Consider the following 15,987-nt stretch of genomic DNA (forward strand, 5'->3'; position numbering starts at 1 on the left):
AGTTGAAACTCAATTTGAAGCCCTCCAAGTAATATTTGTGATGTTTCTATTTTTTTTTTTAATAGTTGTTAACTCCATGGTTGTAATTATGGTAATTTGTACCAAGCATGGAATGCATATTTTATCGTGCTAGACATTCTATGTACTTGGAGCAATTACACAAAAAAGCCAAATTTGGTTGGTTAACCATATCCATTATGAATTGATAGATACTTTTAAAGATGGTTACAGTTTAACCATATACAGATATGAGAAAATAAGGCAACAACTTAAAAAGGATTATATAAATTTATATTTCTTATCACCTCATCCAGAATAATCTAACAGATTTAGATGATGATAAAGTTTTTTGTTTAAAATTTTCTTTCTGTTGCCTTGTAGATGCTAAAATTGAAGGATCAAGAATTTCTTGGAGAGGCCACTTATGTTCTATCAGAGGTATATCCCATTGTCTTCAGTTGGGCTCGTTGAAATTATATAATGTATATCCCTCAAGCTGGTGAAATTTGAGTATAAAATTGTTTTAATTTTCAGTATATTCTTAAAAATTTCAAAGGCATAAAGAAAATTGGGAGAGCTACTTCACTATGTTAATGTTATTTTAAGATTTTGAGCATCGTATTTTGGACCACCACTAATGCAGCTAAAAAGTACATTTCAAATGTAATTAGTGGCTTAATTCTTTCAAAGTTATTTGTTTTCCATATACTAAAACTTTGGTATTTGTTTTTCCTCCTATTCTTTCTTTCTATTCTCATGGCAGATAGTGACTAAACAAACTCGGAGTTTAACTCTAAATCTTCATATCAAAAATGGGCATATGGGCTTGAGGAACTTTGGGGCACTCACTATCCATGCAGAGGAAATAGTTGCTTCGAGGAGTTGTGTTGAGACGATAGTCCATTGTTCCCACTTGGATAACAAGGACCTACTCTCTAAAAGTGTATGTATTTGCAAAGCAAATACCTTAATGTTTAATGTTACTTAAGCATACATATTCTTAATTGTGTTTAATTTATAAATTTCTTCATTTATTTTAGGATCCTTTTTTAAGAATATCTAGAATCGTTGAGACTGGAGGCTATTTTCCAATATTCAAGAGTGAGGTGGTGAATAACAATTTGAATCCAATTTGGAAACCCCTATGCCTGAGTGTACAACAGTTTGGAAGTAAGGTAAGCTAGTTGATAATTACTGAAGATTCACATGGCATATGCAAATTGATTTGCTACAAGATAACCCATTAATTATTGAGTGCTTTGATTTTAATAGCAGTGGCAATCATGTGCTTATTGGGTAAGTTAAATTTATCTATGTCCATATTTGTTTTGTATTATTTTCACTTTTCACCTTTTGTTTGTTTTCAGTTTTCACGATTTAGTCTCTGTTACTAAAAGATGATATTGATCTGGAAAAACTTCATAAAGAAAGAAGTGGTGCAAATCTCACCTTACCATCTTCTTGTCGTGGTCATGATAAGGTACTTATTCATACTTGTAATTATTATTATTATTATTATTTTTAAATAAAATATTTTTAGTCTTTGTGTTTAAATTTGGATTTCCTTTCTAATTGATCAATATAGGTTTTGAACGGACAGCTGTTTGTGGATCAATTTTGTGAAAAGCAATAGTATAGCTTTCTGGGTTACATTTCTAGCGGATCTGAGCTTAATTTTATGGTTGCTGTTGACTTTACAGGTAAATTATTTCACATTCTAGAGGAGTTATATAGTTTTATTTTATATGTGTGGATTTTTTTGGTTCTCTTTTTCCTTGGTTTTAATTTTTTGGCTGATGACTTTTTTATACTTTGAATATTCAATATATTTTTTAGCCTCAAATGGAAACCCTCAGAATCCAGATTCCTTACACTACATTGATCCTTCTGGTCGATTGAATTCTTATCAATGGGTAAGGTTGTGCATCCTTTGGTGCTCCCAAGAGGGTGGTTGCTTTTCTCTGGCACTTGTTTGTTTGTATTTTTCTAAACATTAGGTGCAAGAGATCCTTGGACTGAATGGCATCTCTTCCCTCATATTGTTTTAATCCTGTATGGGTTCTTAAGGCGCAAAACAACTTGGGAAATTGCTTTTAGAATAAGAAAACTTAGCTTTTACATTGAATTGGTTAATGCAAATGTTTGTAAATTGTTGTCTTTTATATCTGTCATGACCTAATATGATCAAGCTAATTGTTTTACATATCAAACTTCGCCTGATGGTGCCTTTACTCCCAACTAAAGCAGAACATAAGCATTTAGGTGATTGCTTAGTGTTAATGGCTTCCTTTATGGTGCCTCATATCTATGGTTCAAAGCTCACCCTTATCCTCCCCCTCTCACTATCTACCTTTCCAAAAAATAAAAAAAGCCTTAATGCAGAACATGTAAGAGCTATATAATAGAGAAAAAACCATATGTGGAACATGTTTTAGAAAGTGACATTTGTATAAAGTAAGTTTTTTATTTCTGAAATTTTTGTTAGGGGGTCTTCTGTTAGCATATACTTCAAAGAAATCATCATTGATTGTTGAAGTAATTGTCTGCTTAATATATTAAACTTGCAGGCTATATTGGAGGTTGGGGAGGTCATTCAGTTTTATGATTCTGATAGGTGCTTTCCTGCTTGGGGCTTTGGAGGAAGAACATGTAATGGGACCTCATCGCATTATTTTAACTTGAATGGAAGTGCAGGTGCCTTTGAGGTGAGAGGGACTGACTTTATAATGCTTTGATTTGCTTAATCTTTGAAGAATCTGGCTATCATATTGTCTAAAAATATTTATCTTCGTTGTACTGCACACACACGTCTCTCTCTCTCCTTTTACTACTTTTAATAGATTGTTTGCTTAGGATTTCCCATTTTCTACATCACCATCATTTTCAACCAATCTCTCTTTTTTTTTTTTTTTTTAAAGTTCAAAAACCCCACTTACAACTAACAACACATTCAAAAACTCCAAATACTGAGTTTTGTCCTCAAAAGATTTGAGAAAGTTCAGAGGCCCTCGTTGCAAATTAAATGGATTGAGTTATCACCTAATACACTTTGGAACATCATATATTTTGCATCATAACCAGAAGATTAGATATCTTAGAAAATGATTGATGGTACCATAAGATTCATCTCTCATGTGTTGTAAGTTAACAACTGTCGAGTATAAGTTGATAAGATTCTAAATGCTGCATTAAATTCTTCAAGTAGCGGCAAGTTTTTTTTTTTTTTTTTGGGATGAATTATTTAATTTCTTTATTTATCAATAGGTTGAAGGCATCATGGCTGCTTATTCAAGTGCTCTACATAATGTTTCTCTGGCAAGACCCACTTTATTTAGCCAAGTGATCAACAAAGCTACACAAATTGCTGGCCAATCCTTCTCATACAACAGCAACAAGTACTTTGTTTTGCTCATTATTACGGTAAAGAGAATGTCTACTTTTTTTTCAAAGGAAATGATAGTAGACTTTATTTATTGAAATTCACGTAGTACAATGGGAAAGAGAAAAAAGGGGCATGTTCTTACCAAATAGAGGCCAGCTCTTTCTCTTTTGCAACACTAGCAAGAGCTAGAGCAGCACAATTACATTCTAGAGGAACACTAACAAAAAAGATATGGTAGGAAAGCTTTAATAAATAATGAAAATATCCTTTAAAATCCAAGCAATTCTAGAGGACAGCTTAGGCTAAGAACTTTATGGAGGGTAGTAAGGTTGAAGAACAGCCTCAATAGTGGAAATTTGAGCTTTTGTATTACACGCCTTCACAAATCTCTTTTTTGCAGTCACTGGATCATCTTTGTCAATACCAATTTGAATTTGGAACGTTATCAACAACATACATCTCACAATTTTCATCTTCTATATTAGTTACTTTTGATGAGGCAATCCAATTCCCATCAGCTAGTTCCAAATTTTGTAAAGTTATGGACCAACCCCAATCCATTACAAAAGTCTAATCATTATCTCTACCTGTAACACAACTCTCTTGTAAAGTTGACTTATCCAAAAATTCCCCTCTTATCTTTATCGATACACTTCTTTGAGTCAATTACAAGGTTTGAATTTGAATTAGGTGGTCTTACTTTCAAATTAGATGAGCTGTTATCCCCATGAGCGTAGGGATCAACCTCTGAAGCCATTGTACCCTTGTCATCCTGAAAAACCTGGTGGACCATTACCTATGCTGCTAGGACCACAGCTTCGTGTGTTTCCAGTGGGTTTAGCTTAGTCATTGGGAAAACCAATTCCAAATCGTCCCTAGAAACAATGGCATCTTTGTCTACCTCTCGATTGTTTGGCATTGTGGTTTCACATCAGGAATGAAGATTATGTCATGTAGAGCCTTGGATTTTTTGTCTCAGTGCCACTGCTTGCAACTAATGTCTGGTTTGAATAATAAAAACACGAATTTAAAACTAAGCATTGTGGAATTTCACATCACTGGGACATATCAGGATGTAGAAGATGTCATAGTTTCTGGAACCGTTTCAGAAGGATGAGATGTTTATTAAAAGACTAGGGGCCTTTAGCTATAATCTCTTCCATATCATTCTCCTTCTCAAAAATGGCCACAAACGTCTGACAGTAGCTTTAAAAGCTTCCTTATTGTAATCCTTATTGATCTGAAGTGTTGTTAGCACATCAAATTGAGCTTGCTGTCTTGATCCTATCTTTGTCTATATTGTTGTTAACAGTCTAATACACTTTGCAGCCACCTTTTCCCAGTACCCATTGGACATGTTATAGGTAGAAAATGGGGTCATGGTTTCAATCTAGTGTGAATGCGTACTCAGCAAGCTGATTTCTATGTATCTTACCTTTTGATGTTCTTTATCATCTATTTGAGCCTCTTATCCGTTTTATCAATTGGAATTTGATGATTTCCGTATTTGTTCTATTATCTGTTTAATCAATTGGAATTGATGATTTCCTTATACTTATTTTTTCATTTTGTTGTACTTCTTTTTTTTTTTTTTTTTAAATGAGCTTCTTCACTTTGTTTCATCTAATAAATTAGTTATGGTCTGTACAAGTGGGCAGATTTCTGTGGTTCAGGCTCTATTGGAAGAGCTACTTGGACAGTTTTTGACATACATGCGGGTAGAGATATCAAGCCATGCCTTCTCCACATAGCCCTAACGTCTGCTTGAGAACATTTTCCAAGTCCACAAGATGTACAAATATGATGATTTTGCTCACAACAACTGAAAGTTTTAAAAGGTCTGAACCACTAATAGGTCGACTTACCTGAAAAGAGCTTGTTATTAACAATTTTTTTTTAGGTCTAAAGACTGAATCATTAACAGGTTGACTTGCCTGTAAAGATCTCTTTATTTCATCCTAATAGAAAAAGTACTATTGTTTTTTTCTTTGAACTTTATATTGTCTAGGGATAATTATACCTTTATTCAACTTTTTATTTTTAAGTAAAATAAACCATTGAAAAAAGTTATAATAAATAATTTAGTCTTGTAAAGGTGAAAGTATCCCTTGGGCTGTAGCTCGTTTTATAGAGTAGGTCTCACACAAGGACGTGGGGTCTATACTCGTGAAATTCACATATCTATGACTGTTAGATGCCTATTTTATTCGGAGATATTTTTGGTCTTGCAAGGGGCCTAAATGGGGATTTGGGTTCAATCATCCTTAAGGAAGGTGTCAATGTCATGGTGTGGGCCTTCATGCTTGTGAGAGGCCCACTATTAAGAGTTAAGTTTTAGTGTGAGAGAGCCTATATAGGGTTTTGGGGTTGGCTATTCTTATAACAGGTTATTTCATTATGGAGGTACAAACATAAAACATTAAATTGATGTATAGTTGGGTTGTTGGCAGAAGGGAAACTATGTTGTAGATAAACAAGGAAAAGAGAAAGCAGTGTGTGTGCCGTGGGGAGGGGGGGGAGGGTGGGTGGGGTAATGTGAAGACCAATCGTTTTAAGTAAGAAGATAGGGTAAAACTTGGGATGGTGTTAGCAACCTAAGCCCACCTAATATGATGGGTTGGCCTCTATTTGTACTATTTAGCCATATTTTAATATGGGTCTCATTGAGTTGGTTCCCTCTTAAGCATGTTTAATTAAAATTTGAAATTAAATACTTATAACATGGTTTAAAGAGTTGTTATTTACAGGGTGAATGTCCTAATTTTATTTCTGAATCTTAGGTCCTATATATAAAGTTATCAACCTCATGATCTCCTAGTTTGATACCACTGGTAGTTTATCATAGTTTCAAAGTAAGATGTATTTGTTTTTCGCTCCTTACATATGAGTTAGAGATCGTACTATATGTTTTTCACTCCTTAAAGATGAGCAAGGATGAGTACAAAATGCATTAATTTGTCTACGAAACTACAAGATTCACTAATAAAACTTCATATGATTTCTTGGACTATATAATAGCTTTGTCCTAGTTCCAAAGCCCCATGAGAAAGCTACTATGAGTCTATATATGAGTCTCAACCTTACCCATAACACACCAATATATTCCGGCAAACTTTTTGGTCCAATCCAATAAAGTCTATATCACACCCCAAAAAGAAGACCACATCACACGTTCAACGGTAAAACTTACATTGAGCAACTTCAATATAAATTATTTATATGTTCTAGAATTGAATCATTAATAAATTAAAAGATCAATCTTCCTTTGAGTCATCCTCCAAGTCATCAACACCATTTTCCTACAATAAAAGACCAGTTCAAAGTAATGGCCCAAATGAAAATAAAATCCAAAAACATGAGATGAAAGAAAATTCTCAAAACAACACAACACTACATCATAATCAAATAAACAATAACATTCTTAATTTCTTATCTACCAACTATACATGCAATTGAAACCTAATTCAGAAGATCCACAAGCATAAAAACAAATATCACTGCTTTTCAAACCAAATTCCTTAGAAGCAAAAATAAGAAATTAAGAAGATTAAATTTGAGTTTTTATATCAGTGATTCAGTTATGTAAGCAAATGATATAATGCTTATGTAAAAAAATTATTATCATTTTGTGATTACGTATAGGAGAGATGAGCAATTTCATCACCACAGAAGAAATATAAGTTCATACAAAAAATGGAAATTTATATAAGTGAGCTTCTTTTTTCTTTTTCTTTTTTGGAGGGAATTATATAAGTCAACTAATTGGAAAATTTGAAAGGAAAAAAAAAAGCCAAAGTGGCGTGTGTATTTGTCATTTATTTATTTATTTTTGAAGCCAAACTTAAGACTAAGTTAAACTCACTGTTCAAATTTAATATATAAAGCAATCCAATATCAAACAAACTCTGATTAAATTAGGTTTGATGTTCTCTTCACAAATTTTAATTAAATTAGCTATATTTATTATTTTATAAAAATTCTGTAATTTAACTTTTTATTTAATACTTAATAATTAAATACTTAAAAATTCTCTAATACTTAATAGTTAAATATATATCATATATTTTTTTTTTATAAAAATATTTACTGTTCAGTGCGTTGTACCTATAAGCGACCATTAGTGACAAACCATATTAACAATTGCAAGTGTTACGCATATATTTAACAACCTTATGTTTGCTTGGAAATTAGGATAATGACCATTGGGTCCACATTGCATACCAATTTCATTGTGTCTACTCCAACAAAAATGCTTTTAAAAATTACATAAAATAAAAGCGTTAGAACATATATTCCTTCTCAGTGAATAATTGTTGCACGCATGTATCATAGTTTTCCTCCCAATTTCTTTTTATGGCGCTATTCACATCTTCCTCTGCTAATAGTTTTCTTCTGTATGACCCCGGAATTTTTTCGGCCAATCGAACTTGTTTTAGCTTCGGCATGCTTAGGACTCTGTAAGGACTCAATTTGAATTGAGTGTTGGGTTTTCAGCCCAACAAGCCCAAACAATAAATTTATAGAGAGTGGGCTGACAGGCTTAGGTGCTGGTCGTTGATCACCATGCCCAAACTTCTCTTTAAAAAATGGCTAAGTATTTTCTTACGAATGAGGGAATGCTCCTCGGCCACACTTTGTGATCATCCCCAAAAGAAATTCCTTGAGCCTCCAAGTCAATCTTATTCCAAATATCATCTATAATCAAAAGAATCTTCTCTTTCTTCAACCGCTCACATAGCAAATGTGCTTTTTGAAAATCAGCGTCCTCATCCTGAAACCTCAACTCTAATTCCTTTGCAATGTCTTCTTGAATCTGTTTCAAGTTTGGAGTTTGGGATACAACTACTGTAACGACCCTTTCAAATAACTTGTCTTCTATGGCTTGTTTAGCAATTTTTCCAACAAGCATGGTCTTGCCCAAGCCGCCCATCCCACAAACTCCAATGGCACGGATATTATCATCTGTTAGAGCCTTCATCACTCCATCGAAAATTAACTTTCTTGATTCAAAGTCTTCATAACCTTTAGTAGAAATTGTAGTACCTCCTGGTATAGGGACACGATAGCCAACTGTCTTGAAGGTGCCCTTATCCTTGATATCCTTGATGGCCAATTCCAGCTTGTGTGCTCTCCTGCCAAGCTGATAACGAGTCTTCAAATTAAAACAGTGCCCATTGCAACACTTCAACTTTGCTTGGGCTTCCTCTTCGAAGAATTTTTGTGCCTTTACAGTGATCTCCTCAACACTTGTCAGCCACCCTCGACCTTATCTTCAATTTCTTTTACGTTCCTTTGAGCAGCTATGACCCTTTGTTGTACACTATTTCTAGCATCTTTGAGATCATCAACTTCGCTCCTGAGATTGTCAACATTTTTTTATAGCAAATCAGATAACCCATCTGACGTCCGACTGCTCCAATTGTGTAATCCGCAATTCTTTCATAGATCACTTGAAAGGACGCCGTAACAATCTCCATTTTTGGATTCTGATTAGTATGCTTTCTTTGGTTTCTGGGTTGGTCTGTTGTCCTGAGAGTGGAGGCAAAGAAAGGCCCAATAAAAAACGATGAGAACAATGAAAGTGAAATCAAATTGAAAGACAAAAGAAGCCAATGCAATGGCATTACTTACCTCTCTGTCTTGAAATATTAATATGAAGATAATTGGTCTTCTATTGTCTGCATGTGGGCCGTGAGTGCGATACAAAGGAAAGCTGAAAGCTGACAATTTCCACAAGGGAAAAAAAAAAAAAAAAAAAAACGCTAAACCAAGTTAATCTAAAATAAAATGATGATGTATAATTATTTTATTTAGAGAAAATTTTTTGTCTTATAACTTATAAGAGCACTTGCATTAGTGCTTGTATAAAAAAAAGAAACCACATTTTAGCTAACCTAGTGCAAAATTCACCCATATCATGTCATATAAAATTGTGTAAAAATACATAATTACTACACTAAATTATGGTACTAATGCGACATGTTGTAATAAGGAGGGAGGCAAATAGCAATGAATTATTAATCGTAAATGGTAGGAATCTACTTTGATCAATTTATCTTTTTTACTAACATTTATATGGAAATAAAAATATATGGTGGCATTATTTTCACTCTTTTTTTTTGTGTAAAAAAAAATAGTAAACGTTATTCATCCCAGTGACAGAACCAGGAATTAGTAATGCTTTTGCTTGTGAAGACAAACCATACATGTGTAGGACATGGACCAAATTGTAATCTCAAATTTGTCAAAAAAAAAATTCTTGTCTAAACTTCAAGTCTTTAAGTTTAAACGTCTGGCATTATAGCTAGGACCTGAGACCGTGGAACAAAGTACCAAAGAAGATAAAAATAAAACATAAAACAACAAACCAGATAAAAAAATATAAATTATTATTAGTTCTCATTTTGGTCTATTATTAATATTATTTTTTACCTACTTGATATTTTAGTTTTGTTGTGAAATTGTTGTAAAAATATCGTGCTTTTAACATTTTTTTTATATATAAAAATCATATTCGAAAATTTGGGGGGGGGGTTCCAGCATTTTCTTAGAAAAATTTAAATTGGTAGGGATAATTATCATATTAATATATACTAATTAATTTTTTTTTTTAAATATGGGGGGCCAAGGCCAGCCCCTTCGGTCTTAATGTGGCCCGCCACTGATTCATCAAATATCATGTTGTTCAATGAGAAAGAGAAAAGAAGAGTATTCTTCTAACCAAACCATGGTCTCCTCATTCTTTTTTTATGCATTAGCAAGAGTTAGAGCAATAAGATTATATCTTAAAGGAACAGTAACAAAGAATATACTAACAAATTGTTCACAAATCAGCTTAATATCCTCCAAGATACAGACCACTACCAAAGAACACATCCTTTTTGAGTTCAAGAGATCTACCAATTCAATAAAATAACATTCCACAATGATATTTGAGAAGCTATTTTGTTATTTTGTAGTAGTTATTATCATATATCCTTTATCGGATCCATCATTTAAAGAAATTGGTCCACGAATAAGAAAAAAATAAAATCGAATTTAGTATGATTTTTTTTTTTGGGGGATAAATATAATATCAATTCTAATAGGTATTTAATTAGGCTTTTGAAATGTAAGTGCTCATGCCGTTTGGTGTCCTAACTCCCTTTTTTTATATTATTGGCATGGTTACCAATTACCAATAGCATACATGATAAACTAGTTTCTTTTAAATAAGGGAAAAGAAGAAGTTAAGTTTCTGTTTTGATGACAAAAATTGCACAGTTTTATAAATTTATTGTTGAGTGGAACTACCTAGTTTCTCTCATTGGAGAACCTGAGATTTTTTTTATAGATTTCGAGAACCTGAGATTTTAAACCTTCCTTCATTCCCTCAAAAAATAAAAAGAAAAAGGGAAAAATAGTACGGAAGTTCATTTTTGTCCTTGAAAGGATATGGGAGATTTGCAAGATTTTTAAAATCATTAATTTCTTTCTATTGTAATAAAGTCTGTGTGTCTCAAGACAAACACAAACACACACACAAATCTATTATGGAAATTACTATTAGAATTGATACTTTCTTTCCTTAACTACTCGTACGCTTTTTTTTTTCTTTTTTTTTGAGGTCAGCTATTACATCCTTAATTAAGCACCAATAGGAAAGGTTATTACTTATTAAAACCACAATTACTGAGATAAAAAGAAAAAAATTACAGCCACAATAAAGCAAGAACCATGTGGAAGGAAAAAAGAAAAAAAAAAAAAGAAATAAGAAGGTACCTTGTTTTCAAGAGCAGCTTCTTTTCCACTCGGACAGTCTTTCTGCTGCGTATCAGTAAACTAAATAGTTGACGATACCTTCTTCTTTTTCCTTTGTTACAAGTCTTGATAAGTAGGGCAAATTAATATTAAAATTATATAACAAAAAGATAAATCAGAGAAACAAACAACAACAAAAAATCAAATTGAGGAATGAATGGATGGCATAAGCGAAGAAGAACAAGCAAGGACAAAATAAAGGTAACAAAAATAAAAGGAAGTACCACTCTCCTTCACACTACAATTTTAGCAGTTTTCTCTTCTACTCCTCTGACCTAGCAGATCAAGGATAGTCGCTATAGTGAATGAGAGCAGCGGTGACAAGCTAAAAACACATCACTCTTTCTTTTTCCTTTTTCTTTTTTTGAGAAGTGGGGCAAAATAAAACTAAGACGACAATCAAGAGCCAGAAAAATCTCACTCTTTACAGTATTTGTTTTTTTTTTTTTTAAATTATTAAACCGGAGGAAAAAAAAACAAAACTAATAAGAGAATGACTACAACGAAAATTAATGGTGTATAATAGAAAGTATCAAACTTTTTTTTTTTTTTTTGAGAAGTGGAGCAAAATAAAACCAAAATGAGAGGACAAAGAGAGACGACACAGAAGCTGCTGCGAAAATTAATTCAGAGGACAAATGAAATGAAGGAAAGTAGAGTAGGAAAGGTCTTTCAAAAGGACGGAAGAGAGTTTCTTTTCTTGCTCATTAACTTTTTGTTTTTTTAATAATATAATATAATTTCAATTTATTACACCTGCTTTATTATAATGATTCTTTATTATCATTTCAAAATATTAATTAGTTTTTGAAATAAAGTTAGAGGTACAAATTATTTTATAAAAATTTTTATAAATTATTGATGTTGCAAGTAATTATTAGTAAATGAAAATGTAATATTAATGGTAGGTTTAAATGAAAATTAATAAGAAATTAGTGACATTAATATTTTGTAAAAATATTATAAAATAATTTATAGTTGTAGTATTACTTTAGTTTTTGATAAGGCAAGATTGAATATCAAATATTTTATTCGACCATAAGAAATTTTATCAATTAACCTAACTCGAACTTAATTTTTCAAAAACTTTAGATTTTTTTTTTTTTCGATAAATCTAAAACTTTAGATCTTAGACACCCTTTACCTTGTTAGATTTTTTTTTTTTTTTTTTTTAATTCTCTCAATTTCACTTAAACTTAATCATAGAATCCTGTTCTTGGTCAGTGTTCTGATGTCATCACCCACCAAACCTAATAAATCTATGGTTAAGTGTTTTGTATTTGACAATTCAATCTTTAACTGAGTTATCTTCCATTAAGATATAATGCTTCATGGACAGACTTTATATGTAAAAGGAAAAGAATATTGAAGAACAGGATAGAACTCACAATTCGGCCGGATCAAGTCTAAACTGAGCATTCTCATCCATCTCCCTAAAATAGGGTGTGAGACCAATTTAGGAAAATAAAATATATAAATAAATAAATAAAAGTGAGAGAAATAATAAAATAAACAACTTGATGTACTATGGTTCAATAAATAATAAAATCATGAAAATGATTTTCTCTCCCAAGTAGAAGTTTGTTCTCTTTGGACTGAAAGGTTCCAATCTTTTCTAGAGAGTTCTCTCTCTCTCTCTCTCTTCTCTCTAGATTGTGGTGTTCCAACCCTCTTTCTCTCAGCACACATTTTTGGTTTTCGATAGTGTACGCACGAGCTCATCTCAGCTGGCTTGTGAGCTCAGGTTCCATCGTCAATCCTCCAACCCCTGTGTGGGTCTTTACCATTTTCACCATTGTCAGTCTTCCAACCCCTTTGTGGGTCTTTACCCTTTTTCATCAAGGATTTTCTCAGTATCTGAAGTGGGTTTGATTGTGCTGTGTAGATCTTAGCCCTTTGCCATGGATCCAATTGTGCTGGAATGGGTATACTTTTGTAGCTGGTTGGTTTTCCGGTGGTTAATCTTAGCCATTTGCAATCTCTGTGAAGATCTTGTGTTGAAGGTGTAGGTGATTGAAGCCGCCAGAGGCATTTTTGTGGGAGGAATTTCCAGCAAGTGGGGGTACTCCTAGAGTTGGTGTGATTCGGCCAAGGTGGTGTCCAAGCAATCAGTGAGTATTTTATATAATTTGTGTTTATTTATGTGGTTATCAGAAGTTTGATTTTGGGACTTTCCCTTTGTTCTAGGTTTGCTTGATGCTCTGTTTGTACCCCTGTATCCTTTCAATCTTTTTTGGATATGTTTTAATAAGGGTTTTGGGATGGAATTGTCGAGGGCTTGGGAACCCTTGGTCAGTTCGAGCGTTGCGCAGTCTGGTGCAACAATGGGATCCCAATTTTGTTTTCTTATTAGAAACAAAATTGAAAAAGAATAGTAGGGATAAAAAGAAGAGGAGTATTGGTTTTTAATAATGGGTTAGTTGTTCCCAGCCATGGAAGAAGTGGAGGTTTAGCTCTTCTGTGGAGGAAGGATATTAATGTTTATGTTCAAAGTTATTCAAACAGGCATATTGATGCCATTGTTACTAAAAGTTCAGGGTTTAAATGGTGGATTACCGGGTTCTATGGAAATCCTGAAGTTCATAGAAGGAAGGAGTCATGGGATTTATTAAGAGTTCTTAATAGAAAATTTTAGCTTCCCTGGCTGTGTTTTGGGGATTTTAATGAAATTGTTTCCGCTGTAGAGAAAATGGGGGGAGCTCGAAGATCTCAGAAGCAGATGGATGAGTTTAGGGAAGCAATTAATTGTTGTAGATTCATGGACCTTGAGTTCTGTGGTTCGAAGTTCACTTGGAGTAATATGCAAGAGGGAAGGCATAGAATGTATCTTCGGTTGGATCATGCTCTAGTTACGTAGGAATGGATTGATAATTTTAGGGACACGAGAGTGCACCATCTTGTGGAAACTACTAGTGACCATTGTGCACTCTTGATCACTGATTCTTTTGCTTCGCAAAGCCCCCAGAAGAGAAGATTTCAGTTTGAAGCTATGTGGACAAGAAGAGAAGATTGTAGAGATGTTATTAAGGAGGCTTGGACTAGAAGTGTGAGAGCTAATAACCCTAGTGATATAGTGGCTGGTCTTAAAAGATGTGCAGATGAACTTTCAAGATGGAACAGAACAGTTTTTGGCCATGTTCCAAGACAGATTCAAAAGAAGAGGAATTTTTTAAATGATCTGGTATTAAGGGATCAAAATGGAAGGAATGGAAGGGAGATAAACAAGATCAGAAAGGAGATTAATGAGTTGCTGGACTGTGAGGACGTTTTACAGCAACAAAGATCAAAAGTTCAGTGGATGGGTCTTGGAGATCGCAATACAAAATACTTACATTCTAAGGCTTCCGGGAGGAAAAAGAAAAACACAATCACCAGACTGTTGGATGATATGGGGATCTAGAGAGAGTCTACTTTGGGCGTGGCAGAAGTTGCTATGTCTTATTTTGAGAAGCTTTATACAACATCTCATCCGGATAGAATTCAAGAGGTTATTGATGCTATGGAATCAAAGGTGTCTGTTCAGATAAATCAAGATCTTATTAAGCAATTCACTAAGGAAGAAGTTGAAGTAGCCCTAAAACAGATGCACCTGACCAAATCCCCCGGCCTAAATGGTATGTATGTTGTCTTTTATCAAAAATTCTGGGATATTGTGGGTAACGATGTTGTGAATATGGTTCTTAATATCTTAAATTCTGATATGTCCATGGCAGATATTAATAAAACTTATATTACTCTTGTTCCAAAAAATAACAATACTTCTAGAATGATGGAGTTTAGACCTATTAGCCTAAGTAATATTATTTATAAACTTATTGCTAAGGTCCTAGCTAATCGTCTAAAATTGATCCTCTCCCATATAATATCAAAAAATCAAAGTGTTTTTACTGCTAGAAGGCTTATAACAGATAATGTTCTTATTGCTTTTAAGATGATGCATTACTTAGAACATAAGAAAGAGGGTAAGGATTGTTATATGGCAATTAAATTAGACATGAGTAAGGTTTATGATAGGGTGGAATGGGGCTTCATAAAGCAAGTTATGAGAAAATTGGGTTTTCATGAAAGGTGGATTGGCTTGATAATGAGATGCATAACAACTATCTCCTATTTTGTGCTTATAAATGGGGTAGCTCATGGTAATATTGTGCCATCAAGGGGACTCTGTTAAGGGGATCCTCTGTCATCTTATCTGTTTCTTCTATGTGCAAATGGTTTTTCTTCACTTATTAATAAGGCTGTAAGAAGTCACACTATGAGTGGACTTTCAATTTGTAGGGGCTGCCCTATGATATCACACCTCTTTTTTGCGGATGACATTCTGCTTTCCTGCAAAGTTAGTAGCCAAGAATGCCAACATCTCAGTGATATTCTTCGTCTATATGAGGCTGCTATGGGTCAAAAAATCAATACAGACAAATCATTGGTGTTCTTTAGTGCCAATACACCTGAAGAAAAGAAAATTGAGACTTTTGATTTTCTGTATAGAACTAAGTATTATCCCCATGGTGATGTTCTTAAAGCTAGTTTAGGGTCTAGCCCATCCTTTACTTGGAGAAGCATAATGCAGAGGCTTGAAGTTGTAAAGAAAGGAACACGTTGGAGAGTTGGCAACAAGAAATTGATTCATATTTTGGGAAGATAAGTGGTTGCCCAATCCTACAACGTACAAGGTTATTTCTCCTCCTCCTTAAAATTTTGATAATTTCCCCATGGTCTCAACTCTTATTGATTTTGATTCTAGAAGATGGAAAGTGGACCTAGTGAAGTCTCTATTCTTGCCTTTTGAAGCAAGGACTATTCTT

General features: G+C 33.5%; 1 long non-coding RNA gene and 1 pseudogene across 1 annotated transcript; one reads left to right on the plus strand and one right to left on the minus strand.

Moving 5' to 3' along the window:
- Positions 1-5,375, plus strand: part of LOC112030074 (protein BONZAI 3-like) — a 29,041-nt pseudogene extending 23,666 nt beyond the window's left edge.
- A 2,645-nt stretch (positions 5,376-8,020) lies between these two features.
- Positions 8,021-11,894, minus strand: LOC136064370 (uncharacterized). Its single transcript, XR_010625996.1, has 3 exons — positions 11,144-11,894; positions 9,014-9,102; positions 8,021-8,911 (listed from the first exon to the last, which is right to left on the minus strand). It is a non-coding gene; the product is annotated as an uncharacterized LOC136064370 (long non-coding RNA).
- Positions 11,895-15,987: the final 4,093 nt, after the last annotated feature.

Source organism: Quercus suber, unplaced genomic scaffold (assembly GCF_002906115.3).
Source record: "Quercus suber isolate HL8 unplaced genomic scaffold, Cork oak 2.0 scaffold_675, whole genome shotgun sequence".
In the NCBI taxonomy this organism is placed as follows: domain Eukaryota; kingdom Viridiplantae; phylum Streptophyta; class Magnoliopsida; order Fagales; family Fagaceae; genus Quercus; species Quercus suber.